We start from the raw sequence: 24181 nt of genomic DNA, 5'->3' as shown, positions 1-24181 counted from the left end.
CTGATCTCTTCTCCATTCTTTCTTAAAAATATATTTTTATTGTACATTAATGGGAGCAGACATGGAGGTTACATTTATAACTTCTCTTTTAAATGTGGTAATATATTTTCATTTCTTTATAACTTTAATATGTTTTCATTGAAATACATTTACAGGGTGGTTTTCTGTCCGTTTTCTCTTTCCAACTGCTCCCAGCTATCCTTCCTTGAACTCATCCCATCCCCCATACTCTTAAATTGATATCCTTTTCTTCTTGAGTTATTATTGTTACATGCATGCATACATACAAATGTGTATGCATATGTTTGCATGTCTATATGAAAATACATATGTAAATACAACATGCAGGATTCACTTTTGTTGTTAGTATGTGTATCATTTCAAGGCTGACCTCATTCTGCATTGGAAAAGTAGTAAGGAATCTCATACCTGGGAAAGGCTAATTTTCCTTCTCTCGGTAGTCATTAGTTGCATATAGATGTTTTTTCTTCTTTATTATCTTGAGGATTAGAAATATAAACATTTTATAAAGGACTGAAGAAATGGCTCAGAAGTTAGGCACATGCACATCTCTTCCAGAAGACCAGACTTTCCAGGACTCACGTCAGGTGATTTACAACTGTCTACCACAACAGGGTTCCATCTGGCCTTAACATACAGCTGATGGAGGAAGGTCATCTGTCTCTGTTGTTTCATTGGTTAATTAATAAAGAAAACTGCTTGGGCTGATAGGTCAGAACATAGGTATGCAGGGAAGACAGAACAGAATGCTGGGAGAAAGAAGACAGTGAGACAGACACTATAGATCTCCTCTCCAAGATGGACACAGGTTAAGATCCTTTCTGGTAAGCCACCACCTCGTGGTGCTACACAGATTATTAGAAATGGGTTAATCAAGATGTGAGAATTAGCCAGTAAGAGTCTAGAGCTAATGGACCAAGCAGTGTTTAAAAAATACAGTTTCCTTGTTATTATTTCCGGGGCTAAGCTAGCCGTGCGGAACAAAAAACAGGCCTGCCCACAGCTTCTTCTACATACACCATAAACACAAAAGACATGTAACACATGTGTAAATTAAAACAAATATATATAAAAATTGGCCAAGCATGTCTTTAATCCCAGAACTCTGGAGGCAGAAACAAGAGAATCTTCATGAATTCAAGCTTGCCTGCTTTACAGAGATGACTCTAAGGCCAGTCAACACCACACAATGAGGCCCTGTCTGTAAATAATAAATAAATGAAGGAATATTTGAGAATACTAAGAATAACAAAAAGCAGAAAGAAAAAGAACCTAGGAGATAGAAAAAGCAAGGGAGAAGAAGCAAAGCAAGAGGCATTTCAGGCCACGGCCACAGTCTATGGAGAATTCTTTGGCCTTAGGGTGTGGGGTGCCTTTCTACAAATTTCAGATATCATGTGAACATATAGATGTACTGCACTAAGCATAAATTCTGATCTCAATGACAGTGGCCCCATAGACTGCCCATGCCACACAACTGTCAACCACATTCAGTGGGCCTGCTTTGGCATGCAGGTTCCCCCATAATCAGCCCAGAGTCAATGCGTTCTCATTAGCTCAGGTGAGATATTTCTGTGGGTATCCCCATTATGGTCATGATTTCTTTTCTCTTATTATTGCTTCTTCCTTTCTGGCAATAGAACCAGGATTTATCCCTTGTGCTTGAAGTGGCATTTGGAACCCATTGTTTTTGAGGCAATAACTTGCTCAGCCTAGATATAAGGTGGAGGGCCTTGGTCCTGCCTCAAAGTGATATGTCAGACTTTGTTGACTCCTCGTGGAAAGCCTTACCTTCTCTGAGGAGCAGATGAGGTGTTGGAGTTGGGAGAGGTTGGGGGGATTGGGAGGAAGGGATGGAGTGGTAACTGGGATAGGCACATAAAATGAGAAAAGATTTTTTTTTTATTTTATTGAGCTCTACATTTTTCTCTATTGTCTTCCTTTTCTCTCCCCTCTCCTTCAACTTCTTTCCACAGTCCCCATGCTCCAAATTTACTCAGGAGATCTTGTCTTTTTCTACTTCCCATGTATATTAGATCCACGTATGTCTCTCTTAGGGTCCTCATTGTTGTCTAGGTTCTTTGTGATTGTGATTTATAGGCTGGTTTTCTTTGCTTTATGTTTAAAATGCACGTATGATTGAGTACATGTGATAATTGTTTTTCTGGGTCTGTGTTACCTCCCTCAATATAATGTTTTCTAGCTCCATCCATTTGCCTTCAAATTGCTTTTCTTTATTACTTTAAAAATAATTCCAATCAAAATTCCCACTTCCTCCCCTCCTCCCACTTCCCTCCCTCTCCCCATACACATCCTCCCCCAACTCCTCCATTCCTAAGAGAGGGCAAGGCACCCTGGCCTGTGGAAAGTCCAAGGCCCTCCCCACTATATCCAGGCGAGAAAGGTATGCATACAAAGAGAATAGGATTCCTAAAAGCCAGTACATGCAGTAGAGACAAATTCCAGTGCCATTGTCATTGGCCTTTCAGTCTGTCCCAACTGTGAACCACATTCAGAGGGACCAGTTTGATCCCATGTTCATTCATTTCCAGTCCAGCTAGAGTTGGTAAGCTCCCATTAGCTCATCCACACTGTCTCAGTGCGTGAACCCCTCATGGTTCTGACTGCCTTGCTCATATTCTCCCTCCTTCTATTCTTCAACAGCAATACCACTCTTGGGAATATACCCCAAGAGATAGCTAATCATACTACAAAACCATTTGTTCAATTTGTTCATAGCAGCATTATTTGTAATAGCCAGAACCTGGAAACAACCTAGATGCCCCTCAACTGAAGAATGGATAGAGAAAGTGTTGGACATAAACACATTAGAGTACTACTCAGTGGGAAAAAAAAACAAAAAAAAAATGACATCTTGAATTTTGCATGCAAATGGATGGAATTAGAAAATCCTAACCTGAGTGAGGTAAGCTAGACCCCCAAAAATGATATGGTATGTACTCACTCATAAGTGTATACCAGCCATAAACAAAGGACATTGAGCCTATAGTTCATGATCCTAGAGAAGCTAAGTAATAAGGTGAAGCCAAAGAAAAACATATATAGATCCACCCGGAAATTGGAAGCAGACAAGATCACCTGGCAAAAGTTGGGGGCAGGAGACAAGGGATAGAGGAAAGGGGAGAGGAGGAGGGAGAGGGGAGAAGGAGAGAGCTGGGGAGAGCTTGGGGGAGTGGGATACTTGAGATGGAGGAAGGACAGATATGAGAGCAGGGATGGAAATATCTTAATTGAGGGAGCCATTTTGGGGTTGGCAAGAGGCTTGGCTCTGGAGGAGTTCCCAGGAGTCCACAAGGATGATCCCAGCTAGGATCCTGGGCAGTGGAGGAAAGGGTGCCTGAACTGGCCTTGTCCTATAGTCAGACTGCTGACTATCTTGAATATCACCATAGAACCTTCATCGGGCGATGGATGAAGACAGAGACATAGACCCACATCAGAGCACTGGACTGAGCTCCCAAGGTCCAGTTGCCTGCAAATTTCAGGAGAAGAGATTGTTTTTAAAAAATAAATTTAATAATAAAATAATTATTTTGATCTTTTTCTTCGTCTACCTCCTACAGAATCTTTCCCTTCACCTACCTACCCTGCTTCATGCTATTTTTCTTTCAAAAAGACAAAGACAAAACAAAACCATAAAATGCACAAGTGCATGGATGCACATGTACTCACATGTATACATGCACAACAACAACAAGAAAATAAGCAAACAAGCGAACAAAAACAGGAAGTAAATTTTGTGCTGGCCAGCCAGTCCTGATCACGATCCTGCTTTGGGTGTGGTTGGTATACTCAGTGGCATTGCTCTGAAGAAAATTGACTTTTCCAAGTAGATATCAATTGCAAATAAATTCTTAGTGAGGAGTCGGATTTTTGAGTCCACTTCTCTTTTTCCATGCTGGAATTTAACTGGCTGAACTTGTATGTTTTTTTGTTTGTTTTGGTTTTTGTTATTGTTGCCATAGTCTCTGTGGTTTCAGGTGCAACTGCCTTATTTGTGTCTGGAAAACACTGTTTTCCTTGAAGTAGTTAACCATTTTTGGCTTTTCAAATCTTTCTGACCACTCTTCCCCATAGATATTTGAGCCTTGAGGGGAGGTGTATAATAAAGACAACTCATTTATGAGGGCTGAGTGCTCCAAAATCGCATACCCTCTGAACATAGACCAGTTGTGGGTCTCTGTGTTAATTTTCCTGAAATGCAAGATGTTTCTCTGATGAGAATTGAGTGATGCAGTGGTCTATGTATATAGCAATATGTCATTAAAAGTCATTTTTACTGTTCTGCTCATTTAATAGGAAAATAGTAGTAAATTCTCCTCTATCTAGTCTCAGGTTCATGGCCTTGTTAAGAGTGTCTGGTCCATCATTCCACGTCATGCAGTTTGTGTTTAAAAATAAGTTTTGATTACTCTCAAAACATATATGTCACAATTGTACCATTAGATATATTTTTGCAGAGAGGATGTTGTTACAGCTCAAAGTATTCATGGATGGGTAGAATTGTTTATTACTTTTCCCCTCTAGGAGCAAGTATGGTACCTTCACACTCTATGAATGCTTGTTAGTAGGGATGCAGCTTTTAACTGAACAGTTGCTAGATTTCTACATGTTTAATGACATAAATATTTGATGACTTCAATAGATGCTATCTCTTAAGTATTAGATGGTAACCTATTGTGTAGAAAGTCCTTCTGTCTATGTGTTGCTTTTATTAGTTAATGAATAAAGAAACTGCCTTGGCCTGTGATAGTGCAAAAGTGTAAAAAGAAGTGGGGAAAATTAAACTGAATGCTGGGAGAAAGAAGGCAGAGTCAGAGAGATGCCATGTAGCACCGCCAGAGACAGATGCCCAATGGAATCTTGCCGGTAATCCACAGCCATGTGTCAATACACAGATTAATGGAGATGGGTTAGCTTAGAATGTAAGAGTTAGCCAATGAGAAACTAAAGCTAAAAGACCAAACAGTGATTTAAATAATATAGTTTCTATGTGATTATTTCAGGGCTGAGCAACTGGGAACAAACAAGCAGACTTTCCATTACAAACGTATAACATTGACAAAAAGATTGTTATGTTGTAAACTCTATTGAACCACATTGGCTGATGAATCAAAAAATTGTAAGCCATTCCTAGTATTAGGGACTTTACATGACAATATATGACATTGAGAGCATTGCTCCCCTATTATTTGATAATTCCATTTAAATTTCTTTCTTATATGCATATATTTTAGGGAGTTTCTACATTAGTAAGTATCCATAAGGCTTGTTTTTATTTTATTTTATTTTATTATTTATTTTTCCCTTCAAAAATTTACACTTCCTTCCCTCCTCCCAATCCCCTCCCTCTGCCCCTTGCTCCTTAAGAGAGGGCAGGGAACCCTGCCCTGTGGGAAGTCCAAGCCCCCCCCCTCCAGGCCTAGGAAGTTTTGCATCCAAATAGACTAGGGTCCAAAAAAGCAAGTACATGCAGTAGAAACATGTTCCAGTGCCTTTATCAATGATTTTTCAGCCAGCCCCCATTTTCAGCCACATTCAGAGAGTCTGGTTTGATCGCATGCTCATTCAGTCCTGGCCCAGCTGGATTTGGTGAGCTCCCATTAGAATAGGCACACTGTCTCAGTGGGTGGACCAACCACTCAGGGTCCTGACTTCCTTGCTCATCTTCTCCCTCCTTCTGCTCTTCAACTGGACCTTGGGGGCTCAGTCCGTTGCTCTGATGAAGGACTTTGTCTCTATCTCCATCCGTTGCTGGAAGAAGACTCTATGGTGATATTCGAGATAATCATCAGTGTGATAGTGGGGCAAGGCCAGTTCAGGTACCCTCTACTCTGCTGCCCAAGGACCTAGCAGGGGACATCCCCGTGGACACCTGGGATCCCCTGTAGAGCCAAGTCTCTTGCCAACCCTAAAATGGCTCCCTTAATGTAGGTATCTTCTTCCCTGCTCCTATATCCTTCCTTTCTCCATCTCTACCTTCCCACTCCCTCAAGCACTCCCCCTCTCCCCTTCCCCACCCCCACCTTCACCCCCATGCTCCTAACTTTTGCCTGGCAATCTTTTTTGCTTCCAATTTCCAAGAGGATCTATATATATTTTTCTTTGGGTTCACCTTGTTATTTGGCTTCCTTAGGCTTGTGAACTATGGGCTTAATGTCCTTTGTTCATGGCTAAGAGTCCACTGAGTCACTACATACCATATTCATCTTTTTGGGTCTGGGTTATCTCACTCAAGATAGTGTTTTCTATTTCTATCCATTTGCATGCAAAATTCAAAATGTCATTATTTTTTAACAATGAGTAGTTCTCTAATATGTATATATTCCACACTTTCTTTATCCATTCTTCCATTGAGGGGCATCTAGGTTGTTGTTTCCAGGATCTGGCAATTACAAATAATGCTGCTATGAACATAGTTGAATAAATGCTTTTGTAGTATGATTGGACATCTCCACTTTTTTTTTAAGTGGTCGTTTGTGTTACTTTTCTCTACCCATATTTCTTTCTTTTATGGTCTCCTTCCATTTCCTTCCCCATTTAATCTTTCTAGTCTAATTTTCCCTTAATCTCGTCAAAACACTATATTCTCTTTCCTCTCCCTTGAAAGATCATGCTACCCATAGTACCCTACTAATCACCTAAACTTTGTGAAGTGGATATCTGAATGCAGCACACATATATAAAGCATTAAAACTAATATCCACACATTTGTTTGTTTTCCTGAGTCTGGATTACCTCACTCAATAGGATTGTTTCTAGCTCCATCTATTTACCAGCAAATCTCATTTTTCTTAAAGGTTGAATAATAGTCCATTATGTAAATAAACCACATTTTCATTATAGATTCATCAGTTGATGTATAACTAGATTGTTTTCAATTTCTGTATATTATGAATAGAGCAATGAACATAAATGATCAAGTACCGCTATATAGATGAAAGTATTTTTGGTGTATGCCCAAGCTCTTATGGTATATAGCTCTTGCGGTTTGTTGATTTTTTAGCTTTGTGAAGAGCTTCCACAGCAATTTTCATAGTGACTGTGCCAGTTTCTATTCTCATCAGAAATGAACAAGTATTCCCTTTCTCCAGCATCCTTGCCAACCATCTACTGTCATTTGTTTTATTAATTCTTGATTTTAAGTCGCACTACAAAACAATAGTAGTAAAAATAGTATGGTATTGCCATAAAGCAGACATGTTGCAAATGGAAGAGAATTTGAAGCTTATATAGAATTTCACACACTTTTGATCAGCTGGTCCTTACAGAAAAGCCAAAAATACACACTGTAGAAAAATACAGTATCTTTAACAAGTGGTGCTGGTCAAGTTGGATAGTTGTATGTAGAATAGATCCATAACAATCACTCAGTACAAAATTCAATTCCAAATGGGTCAATCAAGGACCTCTATATAAAAACAGATACCCTGAGTCTGATAGAAGAGTAGGTGGGGTATAGACTTGAACTCATTAGCACATGAAAGAACTTCCTGAACAAGACACTGATAACATAGGCATTAAGACCAACAATTAATAAATGGGACCTCATCAGCCCAACAACCTGCTGTGCAGCAAAGGACACAAACATTCAAGCAAAGTTGAAGCCTACAGAATGTGGGAAAACATCTTTACCAAATTAAACATCTGCTAGAATATACAAAGAACTAAAAGAAAACAGAACATTACAAAAACAATTCAATTTTTTAAATGGGGAAGAAGCACAGAGCGAACAAAAGCTGAAAGAAAAAATACATTCAACTCTTAGTAATCAAAGGAATTCATATTAAAACTACTTTGAGATTTCATTTTACCACATTCATAAAGGCAAAGATTAATAAAACATTTATAATAACTTCCTTTTTTATAATTATTTTTAGAGTGTAATTTAATTACATTTCTTTTTTTCCTTTTCTTCTCTCCAAACCCTGTCACACATCCCACCACACTCTTTGTCACATTCATGGCCTCTTTATTCACTGTGTTTGCATGCACATATGCATATGTATATTCACAACTGATTATTTGCCACTGAATGAGTTATTCTCAGTAATATGATTGTGCAAATGTAACAGTATCACCAATGAATGTGCCAGAGTGGATGGAGAAAAGCTCATGCAGCTTTTAAGTGCTATAGCCAACTGAGGAAAGCTGGGAGAAGAAGAGATGGTCTTCACCTTATGATTATTTTTTTTCTTTTTTTATTAAATTTTTTTAATTAAAAATTTCCGACTCCTCCCCCCCTCCCTTTTTCCTCCCCTCCCCCCACCCCCACACCCTACTCCCCTCCCCCTCCCTCTCCAGTCCGAAGAGCAGTCAGGGTTCCCTGCCTTGTGGGCAGTCCAAGGTCCTCCCCCCTCCATCCAGGTCTAGGAAGGTGAGCATCCAAACAGACTAGGCTCCCACAAAGTCAGTTCATGCAGTAGGGTCAAAACTCAGTGCCATTGTCCTTGGCTTCTCAGCAGCCCTCATTGTCCACCATATTCAGTGAGTCCAATTTTATCCCATGCATTTTCAGTCCCAGTCCAGCTGGCCTTGGTGATCTCCTAATAGATCAGCCCCACCATCTCAGTGGGTGGGTGCCTCCCTCGCGGTCTTGACTTCCTTGCTCATGTTTTCCCTCCTTCTGTTCCTCATTTGGACCTTGGAAGCTCAGTCCATTGTTCCAATGTGGGTCTCTGTCTCTATCTCCATCCATCGCCAGATGAAGGTTCTATGGTGATATGCAAGATATTCATTAGTATGGCTGTAGGATAGGGCCATTTCAGGCTCTCTCTCCTCAGCTGCCCAAGGACCTAGTTGGGAACATCTTTCAAAATTTTCTAGAAAAATTCTACCACTTAATTCAGGCAGAGCTCTCTATATTTCACAAGTTTTGTTTTATAAGCCCATAGAAAACTGAATCATTTAGATCAAACCCCTCGATGGGATTTTGATAGTACCTTCCAATTTTGTTTTAGGTGTATGCGTGTTTTTCATGCATGTATGTCTGCACCATACATGTGCAGTGGGTGAGACGATCAGAAGAGTGAAGTAGATCCTTTGTAACTGGAATTAAACATATATGAAAGCTGCCAAGTGAGTGTTGGGAGTAGAATTCAGTTCCTCTGTATGAACAGTCATTCATACAGTTAATACAAACTTCTAAGCCAGCTTTCTAGCCAAAGGGTAGCTCTAGTAATAACCAATTGGTTACAGACAACTGAGAGAAATCAAAGCCATTTTTACCTAACACAGATGAATTGTTCTCACTAACTGCTAATTCCTATGCCCTGCTTGAAAAGGAGATAGCTTGATTCCCTTTCTGCCCTCCCTTCCCTTTTTCTGACTTTTAGCTTGGAATTTAAATTGGACTGGTCATAATATCTGACCAGTCCTCTTCTGAAAGTGTAACCAGAATAGAGCTACATTGCACTACAAATGCCAATGAACAGAAACAGGAATTTAATCTTTAAATTGTAGTTTATTCAAAGAGCTGGGAATCTGGGAAGATCATGTTAACATCCCAGAAGATCTGCTTTCCCCAGGCCTTTTCCAATCAGCATATTTTATGGAGAATCGGAACAAAGGTAACTAATCATAGCAGACCGGTCAGCTTTACTCTGGGTTTTATGGTTTTAGTGCTTCTTTCTCTTATCTTTTCCCTCATTATCTTCTCTCCATTGTTGTAGGAGTTCACATACAGACAAGACTGCTGAGTCTCACATTCCTCCCAAAGTACCATCTGGGTCAAAGGGTTACAACACAGGCTGTTAGCAGTGTGTTGAGCTAATTATAATATGTGCAGATTCTTTTTTATAAGATAAAGATCAAATGTGTCCTTACAACACAGAATACAAAAATATCCCCAACTGTTTCCCCTGTCTCTTATACAGAATGTTCCTTTGAATCTATGGGAAATTCATGATTTTATATCATTTCGAAGACTATTCTTTCCTTTCCTTTCGCTGCAGATCAGTAGTTCTCATCTGGCAAGTGCCTCGCTGACTAGTATCATCTCCCAAAGTGCAAAGGGGCAATCTGCTTGCCTTTTATAATTCTAAAGCTTAATTTCCTAATTCTCATATATAATTTCTAGTTAATACGTATTAGAATTTGGAGCAGGAGAGGATAGCACTGTTTTCCTGAACTAGGGACCTATTTTTAAGTAGCCCAGATGCACAAAAGGCTGCAGGAGAACATAAAGGTAGCATGGAATTCTTGACTCCTTTCCTTCACTATTTACTCCAACTAATAAACTCTGCAGAACCAAGGTGGGTTCCTCTTTGAAATAAAATATTTATTTATGTTGTTCTATGCATTCCAACAGTTAAATAACATACCTGCTGTGACCTTTTGCAGAAAAATATAATTGACAAAAGAAATGAAGTTTGTAAGAGCAAAACGGTATACCTCTATAGGAACATTAATGCAGAGTGTTGTTTCTGCTTGACTGGCTAGAATGTAATTTGATGAAGAAAGAGTTCTATTACTTGATGATGGTTGCTCTGCATAATGCACCATCTCTTGAAACAGGTTTAAGAAACTAACAGAATTAGTTTTTAATAATTAAGGTTGATGGGATCAGCAGATGAGGTTGAAATAATAAACCATTTGAGTGAGTTAGGAAAGCTCTACTTGATGTTTTTCTGGTCCTACATTATGTTTGCCTGAGTCATGGGCTGAGTGTCTTACTTCTTAATAGATTAAACTTTGCTATGTGCAGTGTCTTGTAATTATATGAGATATGGAACTGTATTTTGGTAGGGATGCAACCTCATTCATAAGCACTTTTAAACATTGATTTTATATTGTGCTCAAAAGTATTTGCAGGAATGCAGAGTATATGCGTTCAAGTGTCTGGTTCATTGGGCTTATAATCTAATTGGGGAGAAAGCAAATTGACTTACAGCAATGAGATAATAACTGATATTTTTAGTTTGGATTCTTGTTTTGAGTATAATAGCCATAAATACAGTAAAGATATGAAATAGCTTTACCAAAAACATGAAATTTGTGCTTGAGAAATGGCTCAATCTTTAGGCATGTATTTCTCTAGTTCTATAGTATTCTCTGATACTGTGGTCTACCCCAGAACACACACACATAAAAGTCATAATAATAGATACTTCTTGAAAGAGAACATAAAGTTTGAGGTGGATTTTGAATATTTGAAAATTGGATATTACAGATAAAAGAAACAATGCAACTAAAGAGGGAAAAGTGAGACTATAATGACACATATGAAATTTAGTGGCTGGTTATGTCTGAATCATATAAAAGATACAATTTATAGCAAAGAAAAATAGAAGTCGATTGAAAAGTAAAAACATAGAGTTCTAGGATGAGCTACAGAAAACCCTCAGAAAAAATTTGGTTTTGGTACAGTAGCCAATCAGAGATATTTGGGACAGAGAGAGGAGATAAGACTTCAAAATGGTGAATGATACAAGATGAATTGGAAAGTGAAGCCAATGAAACTAATGAACAAGATGTGAATCGACAAGGTCCCCAGTGAGAAGCTCATTAGAATAAAAGAATCAAGGATCAAATATCTATAAAATGTAAAAGTAATAAAGCTTTCATTCAAGAGCATGAATGCTGAGTCCACATATCTACGTGCTTGGTGCTATGACAAGCATTGCAGGAAGCATGATAAATAAGTGCATTTCTTGAACTGAAAGCCTACAGTTGTGACTATGGATGTAAGTCAGAATTAGAATACTAGATTCTCTTAGTACTTCTCAAAGAAGTTTAAGTTCTACAGAACTGGTATTTATTTCCAGATGTGAGCCAGAAAATATAGTACTGAGCTCTCTAAGTACTTCTCAAAAAATATGAGTTATGCAGAACCGATACTTATTTTACCTAGAGCTAGATTTCATATATGTGTGCATGGTGACTACATAAAATGTAAACAAAAATGCTAGAGGCATTACGGACATAAGACTAGATAAAAAACAGGGTGCCTAAGATAAAGCAGTAAATGTGGCAGGTATAATATTAGCAAAAGTCTCAATATCAACAAAATCCTTCACACTTTATCAACAAAGCAAGTAGTTATTAAAATTTACTCAATTAATTAATTGACCAAATCTATGGATGATAATGAGAACTCTATGTATACATATAAGGTAGAAAGTCAGAAGAAATTGGAAGAAGGTTGGAAGTGAGAGGACTGTTTTAAATTAGGTTACTTGGGAGCTGTTCAAACAGTCATAATGGACAAAACAATTTAAGAATCTCAACAAAGGTAAGATTTTTAAGAGCCTGAATATTATTTTGTTATTAAGTATGGTAGCAGGAAAATGGTATCAGGTTTTCTTGTGTACATAGCAGCTCAATTCTGTTGTAGATACCTTGAAGATTATTTATATCAAAACTCCTGGTACCATTTTCTATATGAGTTACTGTTCTGTTGATGTGATAGAACACCATGACCAAACAACTTATGAAAGCAAACATTAATTTGACCTTATGGTTCCCGGGGGTTAAGTGTTCATCATGATGGGGAAGCATGGCAACAAGCAGCATGCATGGCAGTAGGTGTGATATCAGGACCAGGAAATTGAGAAACAACTTCCTTGACCACAAACACAAAACAAAGAAAGCAAAGAGGAAGTGTCTCAAGGCTTTAGACTTTCAAAGTCTGCCTTGACACACATCCTCCAGCAAAAAAAGAGCACATAAACCTTTCAAAGAACACCACGACCATAGGGGACCAACTATACAGATGCCTGAGCATATGGGGGAGCTTTCTTCCTTAAATCACCACCATATGAAAATGAATTATCATAACCTTCTATGAATGAAGCTTCATGTGTTTGTACAATTTTCTCCAAGCAAAAATATTCATTGGCCATTTAATTTTTTTCCTCTGGTAATGGTGATTATCTGCTTGTAGAATGATTTTAAACTAATTAAACTTTCATTTATTTAGTTAATTAATTAATTTTACCTAGTGATTGGGATTAGACTTGTGCATACTAGAAAAGCTTTATATCACTTCAACCCTACAGGATTTGACTTAATTAAACAATTTCTCAAATAGGTTACAGCTCCATCCAAGAGTTCTGACATGTATATCCAGACTGAGTATCCAGCAAACAGTCTTAGAGAAAGCAGAGCTCATCAAGAAACTGTGGTAGCAAACTTGTGCAACCACTTTGGAAATCAGTGTGGCGATATCTCAGGAAATTTGGGATCAACCTACCCCAAGATCCAGTAATACCACTATTGGGAATATACCCAAGAGATGCCACATCAAATGACAAAAGTATCTGTTCAACTATGTTCATAGCAGCATTGTTTGTAATAGCCAAAACCTGGAAACAACCTAGATGCCCTTCAATGGAGGAATGGATGAAGAAAGTGTGGAATATATACATATTAGAGTACTACTCAGCAGTAAAAAACAATGACTTCTCGAATTTTGCATGCAAATGGATGGAAATAGAAAACACTATCCTGAGTGAGGTATCCCAGACTCAAAAAGAGGAACATGGGATGTACTCACCCATAATCGGTTTCTAGCCATAAAATAAAAGACATTAAGCATATAATGTGTGATCCTATAGAAGCTAAATAAGAAAGTGAACCCAAAGAAAATCATATAGTCATCCGCATGGAGAGGGGGAAGTAGACAAGATTCCAGGGCAAAAACTGGGAACTTGCGGGTGAGGTGGCATGGGGCAAAGGGGAAATGGGATGAGAAATATGAGAAGGGGAGGATGGGAGGAGCTCGGAGGATTGGGATGGTTGGGATATAGGAAGGATGGATACGGGAGCAGCGAAGTATATATCCTATCTAAGGGAGCCATCTTAGGGTTGGCAAGAGACTTGACTCTTGAGGGGTTCGCAGGTGTCCAGGAATATGTCCCCAGCTTGTACCTTGGGCAACTAAGGAGAGGGAACCTGAAATGACCCTATCCTATACTGATGAATATCTTGCATATCACCTTAGAACCTTCATCTGGCGATAGATCGAGGTAGAGACAGAGTCTCAATTTGGAGCAACGGTCTGAGCTCTTAAGGCCCAAATGAGGAGCAGAAGGAGGGAGAACATGAGCAAAAAATCAGGACCACGAGGGATGCACCCACCCACTGTGACAGTGGAACTGATTTATTGGGAGCCCACCAAGGCCAGCTGGTCTGGGACTGAATAAGCATGGGTTGATTCCGGACTCTCTGAGCATGGCGGTCAATGAAGACTGATGAGAAGCCAAGGACAATGGCACTAGGTTTCGATCCTAATACATGAACTGGCTTTGTGGGAGCTTAGCCTGTTTGGACGGTCACCTTGCTGGACGTAGATAGAAGGACCTTGGTCTTCCCGCAGGGCAGGGAATTTGGACTGCTCTTCAGTATCGAGAGGGAGGGGGAATGGAGTGGGGGGAGGAGAAGAGGAGTGGGGATAGGGGGAGGGAAGTGGGGGGAGGGCAATATTTGGGAGGAGGGGAGGGAAATGGGAAATGGGGAGCAGGTGGAAATTTTAATTAAAAAAGAATAAAAATAAATAAATAAGTAAAAAAAAAAAAAGAAACTGTGGTAGCCTCTTGGATTATGTCATAAGGCACAATATTTCCATCTTCAGGTGAAACTTTATTATCTTCATCTCCATTTGTGACCTTAAAAATCAACTCCAGCTTAGTGCCCTAGACTGAGTTGTAGTGCTGAAGGAAAGTTATAGGGAATAATAAGAGTTTTCAGTTTGTAGGAGTGATATGGTGGTTAGTTGTGTGTCAAATTGACACAAGTTAGAACTATCTGAAAGGAAGGAACTTCAAATGAGAAAATGTCTCCATATAATCTAGCTGTATGGAAGTTTCTTCCTTTCTTTTATTTATTTATTTTTGGTTCTTTTTTGTTTTATTTCTTTAAAAAAGAAAACAAACTATCTTTTCTCACTTTACATACCAATGTCACTTCCCACTCACTCCCCTCCTCCCATTTTCTACACCTTCCCTCACACCCCAATCCATCTACTCCTCAGAGACTATAAGGCACATCACTTTGAGGAAGGACCCTCCCTACAATATCTAGGCTGAGGAAAGTATCTATCCAAAGAGAATGGGTTCCAAAAAACCAGTACAAGCAGTAGGGATAATGCTGGTAATTCTGCCAGTTGCCATACAGTCTGCCCTAGCCATACAACTGTTATCCACATTCAGAGGGACTAACTAGTTTGGTCCTATATTGCTTCCTTCCTTGTCTGGCCAGATTTGGTGAACTCCCATTAGTTTAGGTAAGCTTTTTCAATGGGTGTCCCCATTGTAGTCTTGACCTCTTTGATCATATTTTCACTCCTCCTATTCTTCAACTGGACTTTGTTAGGTCAGCCCAGTGCTCCACTGTGGGTCTCTGCCTCTGTTTCCATTAATTGCTGTATGAAGGTTTTATGGTGATATTTAATATATTCATCAATCTGACTACAGGACAAGGTCAGTCAGGCACCTTCTCCATTATTTCTTAGGATCTTAGCTGGGCTCATCCTTGTGGATTCCTAGGAATTTCTCTAGTGTCTGGTTTCTAGCTAGCCTCATAATGACTTCCTCAATCAAGATATCTCTTTCATTGCTCTCCATCTCTGTTCCTCCCCCATCTTAACTATCCCATTCCCTTAAGTTCTTCTCTCTTCTCCCCCTTGTGTCCTCTTTTCTTCTACAAACCCCATGCTCCCAATTTTGTGAGAAGCTCTTGCCTATTTCCATTTCCTAGGGATATATATATATATATTCTTATGGTTTACTTGTTATTTAACTTCTCAAAGGTCATGAACTATAGACTTGTTATTCTTTGCTTTACAGCTAGTATCTACTTATGAGTGACTACATACCTTGTTCATCTTTCTGGCACCAATTAGAGGAAGAGATAGGTAGCCATCAATTCAAAAATTCATTTAACAACCCAAAAAGCAACATGGTAACAGCAGAACCCAGTGGTCATACAACAGGAAGACTTGATCATTCTAATCCAGAAGAGTCAGAAGAAAATGATTTTAAATGTAATTTTATGTGGAAGATGGAGACCTTTAAATATTAAATGAAAAACTTCCTTAATGAAATGGAGAAAAAGACAAAAAATGGAAGAAATCAATAAATATATTTAAGAAACCCAAGAAAATCAAGAAAAAAACAATCAAACAGATGAAGCAAACAATACAAACAGCTCAAAACTTGAAAACTTAAATAGAGGTAATAAAGAAAATATAAACTGAGGGAATTCTGGATATAGAAAATCTAGGTAAGTGAACAGGTACTACAAAGGCAAATATAACCAATAGAATACAAGAGATGGAAGAGAGAATCTCAGGTGTTGAAGATACTATAGAGGAAAGAATCTCATCCATCAAAGAAAATGTTAAAACCAACAAATACTTAACATAAAACATCCAGGAAATCTGCGACACCACGAAAATAACAACCAAAGAATAATAGGACTAGAAGAAAGAGAAGAATTTCAACTCAAATGCACAGAAAATATATTAAACAAAATTATAGAAAACAAGTTCCCCAAAGTTCTAAAAAAGCATATCCCTATGAAGGTAAAAGAAGTTTATAAAACCCCAAATAGACTGGACCAAAAGAAAAAGTTTCTTCACCATATAATAATCAAAATGCAAAATGTACATTGAGAGGTACAAAAAGAAAAGGTCAAGCAACATATAAAGGTAGACCTATCAGAATTATGCCTCATTTCCCAATGGAAACCATGAAAGCCAGAAAGTCCGGAGAGATATGCTGCAGACATTCAGTCACCATTGATGAAGAAAACAAGATATTCCATGACAAAACCAGATTTAAACAATATCTAGCTACAAATCCAGCCCTACAGAAAGTACAATAAGAATATATATATATATATATATATATATATATATATATTACAATCCCCTGTATCTTATCAGATCACCATGGTTTAAAGTTAGAATTCAACAACAACACCAATTTCAAAAGCCTAAAACCTCATGGAAATTTAACAATGCTCAATTGAATCACACCTGGGTTAAGCAAAAATTAACTTCCTGGAAGTCAACAAAAATAAAGTCATAATATACCCAATCCTATGGGAAACTAAGAAAGTAGCGTAACGAAGAAAGTTCACAGCACACCTGAAAGCTCTAGAACAAAAAGTAGCAGACTCACCCAGGAGGAATAGACAACAGGAAATAATCAAATTGAGGGCTGAAATCAATAAAATAGAAATAAAGAAAACAATACAAAGAATCAATCACATTTTTTTGTTAAGAATTTGTTGGATTTCATGTTTTCCTTGACCATTGAATCTATTTCCTTTATAGTATCTTCGACCCCTTTATAGTATTCTCGCTTCCATCTTTTGTATTCTGTTTGTTATGCTTGCATCTGTATTTCCTGCTCATTTACCCAGAATTTCCATATCTAGAATTACCTCAGTTTATGTTTTCTTTATTGCCTCTATTTCAGTTTTAAGTCTTTTTTGGCTTCACCTATTTGATTGTTTTTTCTTGGTTTTCTTTGGGAGATTTATTATTTTCTTCCATTTTCTAAATCTTTTCCTCCATTTCTTTAAGGGAGTTTTTTATTTACTCTATAAAATTCTCCATCATCCACATAAAATTACATTTAAAATTGATTTCTTCTACTTCTTCTGGGTTAGGAAGACATCGGACCTGCAGGAAACTGTCTTGCTGGCTGGCTAGAGAAGCTAAGGCAGGTGGGGAAGATGCCTAAGGTTTTGAATGATTATAGAGGGCCTAGAGAGTGGGGTGTCCCACCAGGTGATTGGTCACTGACCACTTGGTCCTTTCTGTGTAATACCAGGCTGTGTTCCAGAGTTTCACTGAGGTTAGAGAGAGATAAGAGGGTTTGGGGGCAAGTAGAGTTACCTTGATAATGAAACCACACCAAGATTCAAACAAGAAAGATAATTATAGACAAACCTCACTCACAAACATTGATGTAAATATACTCAATAAAATTCTGACAAACATAATTTAAGAACACATAAATAAATCCAACATAATCAAGTTAGTTTCCTCCCAGAGATGCAGAGATGGCTCAACATACAAAATTCTATCTATGTAATCCACCATATAAATAAACAGAAAGAATAAAACCATATGATCATCTTATTAAATACCTAAAAGGCATTTGACAAAATCCAACACCCCTTCATGATAAAGGTCTAGGAGAGAGCAGGAATAAAATGAATATATCTAAGCATAATAAAATCAATATACAGCAAGTCAACAGCCAACATCAACAGGAGCAGGACTGAGCCAGAGATCAAGGCCGTAATGGACCTGAGGTAACTAACTCAGCAGAAGCAGGATTGAGCCAGTGACCTGGGTTGAAGTTGGCCTGGGATGGTCAAACTCCACAGGAGTTGGACTGAGCCAGGGACCTAGGTCAGAATGGGTCTGAGGCAGTGAACTTCACAGGAGCAGGATTGAGCTAGTGACCTGGGCCAGAGCAGACCTGGGATGGTGAACTCTATGGAAGAAGGTACAGCAGACCGACTTCTGATAGAGTAGGCCCAAGCCAGAGACCTCTAAGGGTCCAGGCATAAGTATGAGACTCTAGGGGGGTATAGGCAGGATCCAGAGACCTCTGCGTGTCCAGGTGTGAGTCTGAGACCTTCAAAGGAGTAGACCCGAGGCAGGACTCCTGTGGGTCTAGGCATGAATCTGGGACCTCTGAGGAACTAGGCCTGAGCCCGAGACCTTTGTGGGTTCAGGCATGAGTTTGGGACCTCTGAGTAGGCCTGAGCAAGGACCTCTGTGTGTCTGGATGTACGCAAGACTGGGACCTCTGAAGGTATAGATTGGAGCCATAGACCTTTGCAGGACCAACTCCAAGCCAGGGACCTCTTCATGAGTGTATCCAGACAAGGGATATTTACAGAAACAGATCTGAACCAGGAACATAGTCCAGAGCAGACCTGAGACAGCAAACTCCACAGGAGCAGAACAAACCCTGGGAGTGCTGAGCTGAGTGACCTCAAGAAACACAGAGTGACCAACAGTGTAACTGGAACCATGGCACTGACTGCATCATAAGAAGCAGCCATCTGAGCCTTAGATCTACTGGCACCTGGAAGATTGATCATCAGAGTCACAGACAGTGCCAACTATATCAATTAGAGGAAAAGATGGGTAGACAAGGTAAGAACACATACAAAACCACAAAGAGCAGCATGACACTCATAAAATCTAGTGACTCTACAACAGCAAGAGTTGAACAACCAAATGATAGATGAATCAGAAGAAAATGAACTAAAAAAGTAAAAAACCAAGAGAATGTCTGAGGCCTTTAAAGAGGAAATGAGAAATTCCCTCAAAGAAATGAAGAAAAGGACAAATAAAATATGGGAAGACATCAACAAATCCCTTAAAGAAAACCAAGAAAAATCAATCAAATATATGAAAAAAAAATATTTAAGACTTGAAAACTGAAATGGAGATAATAAAGAAAACACAAGCCAAGGGAATTATAGAAACAGTAATCATGTAAAAACAATCAGGGACCACAAATGTGAGCATAAACAGCAGAATACAAGAGACGGAAGAGAGAATCATATGCACTGAAGATACAATAGAGGAAATAGACTCATCAGTCAAAGAAAACATTAAATCTAACAAAAGCTTAACACAAATTATCCAGAAAATATGGGACACCATGAAAAGGCCAAACCTAAGAATGATAGGTATAGAAGAAAGAAAAGTTCAACTCAAAAGCACAGAAAATATATTTAACAAAATCATAGAAGAAAACTTGCCAACCTAAAGAAAGATGTGCCTATAAAGATACAAAAAGCTTACAGAACACCAAATAGACTGGTCAAAAAAGTCCCCTTGCCACAAATTAATCAAAACACTAAACATACAGAATAAAGAAATAACACTAAGAGTTGCAAAGGAAAAAAGGCCGAGTAACATATAAAGGCAGACCTATAAGAATTACACCTGATTTCTCATTGGGGTCAATGAAAGCCAGAAGGTCATAGTCAAGCATTATGCAGACATTAAGAGACCACAGATGCCAGCCCAGATTACTATATCCAGCAAAACTTTCAATCGCAATAGAAGGACAAAACAAAATATTCCATGAAAAAAAAAATTTAACTAATACCTAGACATAAACCTAGCCCTACACAAAATATTAGAAGGAAAACTCCAACCCAAGGAAGTTGGCTACATCTACAATAACACAAAGTATTGATGATCTCACAGCAGCAAATCCCAAAGAAGGGAAAACACACAAATTAACATAACCAACAACAAAAACAAAATTAATAGGAGATAACAATAACTGCTCATTAATATCCTTTAATATAAATGGACTCAACTCACCTATAAAAAAAACACAGACAAAGAGATTGGGTATGAAAACAGAATCTATCCTTCTGCTGCACACCTCAACCTCAAAGACAGACATCGCCTCAGAGTAATGAGTTGAGAAAAAAATGTCCAATCAATGGACCTAAGAAACAAGCTGATGTAGCTGTCCTAATATCTAACAAAATAAACTTGAAATGAAAATCAATCAAAAGAGACAAAAAAGAACATTTCATATTAGTCACAGGAAAAATTTATCAAGAGGAAATCTCAATACTGAACGTCTATGCTCTAAATACAAGGGCACCCTCATATGTAAAAGAACCACTTCTAAAGATGAAATCATATTTTAAACCCCATATACTAATAATGGGAAACTTCAACACTCTACTCTCAAGAGACAAAAAATTAACAGAGAAATATGGGAACTAATAGATGTTATGACTCAAATGGACTTAACAGACATCTATAGAATATTTCACACAAACATAAAAGAATATACTTTCTTCTCAGCACCTCATGGAGTCTTCCCCCAAATTGACCATATACTCAGTAACTAAACAAAACTCAACAGATACAAAATGATTGGAATAACCCATGTGTCTTATCAGATCACCATGGCTTAAAACTAGAATTCAACAGCAACACTAATTCTGAAAGGCCCACAAACACATGGAAATTACACAATGCTCACCTCAATAATCAATGGGTCAAGGAAAAGATAAAGGGAGAAATTAAAGACTTCCTAAAAGTCAATGAAAATGATCACACAACATACCCAAATTCATGGGACACAATGAAAGCAGTGTTAAGAGGAAAATTCGTAGCACTAAATGACTAGATAAAGAGGCTGGGAAAATTCCACACAAGTGAATTAATAGAACATTTGAAAACTTTAGAACAAAAAGAAGTAATCTCACCTAAGAGAACTAAACAGCAGGAAATAATAAAATTGAGAGCTGAAATCAACAAAATAGAAACCAAGAAAACAATACAAAATATAAATTAGACAAAGAGTTGGTTCTTTGAGAAAATGAACAAAACAGACAAACCTTTATCCAAACTAACCAAAACGCAGAGAGAGTATCCAAATTAACAAAATCAGAAATGAAAAGGGGGCATAACAATAGACACAGAGGAAATGCTAAACATCCTTAGTCATCAGAAAAATTCAAATTAAAACAACTCTGAAATTCCTTCTTACACCTATAAGAATGGCAACTTATGCTGGAGAGGTTGTGGGGTAAAGGGAACACTTCTGCATTGCTAGTGGGAGGCCAAGCTGGTATAGCCTTTTTGGATATCAGTATGGCAATTTCTCAGAAAATTAAGAAACAACCTTTCTCAAGATCCAGCAATACCACTTTTGGGTAAATCAAAGGATGCTCAATGGTGCCACAAGGACATGTGCTCAACTATGTTCATAGTAGCATTGTTTGTCATAGCCAGAACTTGGCAACAACCTAAATGCCCCTCAACCAAAGAACAGATAAGGAAAATGTGGTACATTTACTACACAACAGAAAAAAAAAAATGACGTATTGAAATTTATAGACAAATATATGGAACTAGAAAACATATTGAGTGAGGTAACTAACCCTAACCCAGAAAGAAAAATATCGTATGTACTCATTTATATGTGGTTTCTAAACATAAAGCAAAGAAAACCACCCTACAAATCACAATTTCAGAAAACCTAGACAATAATGAGAACCCTAAGAGAGAGATACATGGACCTAATTCATGGGAAGTAGAAAAAGGTAAGATCTCCTGAGTAAATTAGAAGCATAGGGACCATGGGAGAGGGTTAAAGGGGAAGGGAGAGGTAGAGGAACAGAGAAAATTTTAGAGCTCAATGAAATCAATAAAAAAAAAAAATGAGCTGTGCTGGGCGGTGGTGGCGCACGCCTTTAATCCCAGCACTCGGGAGGCAGAGGCAGGTGGATCTCTGTGAGTTCGAGGCCAGCCTGGTCTAGAAGAGCTAGTTCCAGGACAGAAACCAAAAGCTATGGAGAAACCCTGTCTCGAAAATTAAAAAAAAAAAAATGAGTCGTAAGATACTTCTCAGGTATTCAGTCATTGAGAAGTGCCTTCTGGCCTAGCTTAGTTGTGTCCTCTGTTAACAACCCCTGGGCATGGTAATATGACTTATTTGTTTGGAAATTTGAAAAAAAAAATTTAATTTTTTTTAATTTCCAGATGAACAGATTATTTTTCATACTAACAGGGGGCCAATACGTTGACATTCTATCAAAAGAAATAATACAGCGGTCAGCTCAAAATTTCCCTGGTTTTTCCTAACCTTTTCCTATAAATTTTAAACTTTGATTGTATTTATGCTGTGGCTTTGAGCAAATAACTTGCACATCCTCCAGACAACAGCCACAGTAGCAATGCCCTGATCCTTACATAACATGTAATTCTTCCCAACATATCTACGGTCAGGAGAAAAGTGTCAGCTATACTTTGACAGGTGCTTTCATTAGAAAACACCATGTTGGAATACTATTAGCATTTATATCTCTTTCTGCACACCTCTAGTTGTCTGAGATAATACCAATAGGCTAGCTCACAGTCTGTTACCAAACACAAGACTGTCATGTTTATAGTCCACATATTGGTATACATGATAACACACAAAATGATAAAGTACCACTGGCATCTCTATCTATTCCTACACACCTTTAGTTTTCTGAAATAATGCCAATAGGTCAATTTGCTGTCTGCTCCAAAATGCACTATTAGCATATGTATATTCTGTAAATATCACATTGGTATATATATATATACACACAAACACACACCAAGAGGTCTTACATATCTGAGTGTGAGTTGAGATTGTAGAAGTCATAGATGCAGATCTATATATATATATATATATATATACATATACATGACTGAGTAAAATTACAAAGCAGTTAATCCAAAAAGCCAAAGATTCTAACACTTGTAAATTTTAGAGTTTGTGTCCATTTTATCAATACTTTACTGCATTTTATTGTTGTTTGTTTCTTTTTTCTGAAGTTTTGTTAAAATTTGACTAGATGCTCTGTGCAAATACTAAGTTGTCATATGCTCAGTATTCCCAATTTTATTGCCTTGTTATTTTTTGTCCTTTTGCTTCAAACATTTTACATACTAATCCCATTGCTATTTGATTGGATATCATCTTCAAGTCCTATGCCTTGTACAAATTCACCCTTGATTCATTCTAACTTTTGTGTTTCCCTACTCAACACTTCTTTAACAGAATACCCTCCATTGGCTGTTAATATATTCAACTTAAACACAGGTGTTTGACCTTTGTAGATGTATTTCAGATGTTAACAAGGATATCTTGGCAACTTGAGATCTAGAATCAATTTAAAACTTCATTTAACACCCAGTGAAAGGTTCAAACCTTCCACCAGTTTCCTGGCTCCTTCTGGGACATCATCTCTGACTGTATACCTTCATTTCTTATGGAATATTTTAGAATGTAGATTTATTTTAGAGTTCCCTGGGTGCTTTCGTTTGCTATAAATGTAAGTAAAACTCAGCCCCATCTCAGTTTCAACAAAGCCTCTCTTACTCAACTGAAAATACAGCACATTTATATTATTGCAGAAATAAGGATAATAGAGAGGACTTTCACTTGACACCATTACAAGCAACATATAACTTAAGAACAGAAATTCCTGGTCTTCCACCCTCTCTCCTCCAGGGAAAATTTTTGTTAGGTCGTGTCCTCCACTTTATAATATCTGTCTAATATCACTTTCCATTTATTTTTCACAAACAAAGCAAAGTTCCTCATTGTTTTATGGATAATAACCAAGCTAATAATATTGTTTTGTGACTGCT

The sequence above is a fragment of the Chionomys nivalis genome, chromosome 11, assembly GCF_950005125.1.
Source record: "Chionomys nivalis chromosome 11, mChiNiv1.1, whole genome shotgun sequence".
NCBI classification, from domain to species: domain Eukaryota; kingdom Metazoa; phylum Chordata; class Mammalia; order Rodentia; family Cricetidae; genus Chionomys; species Chionomys nivalis.
The sequence above is the reverse complement of the archived record's forward strand: the minus strand, read 5'-3'. Positions refer to the sequence as shown.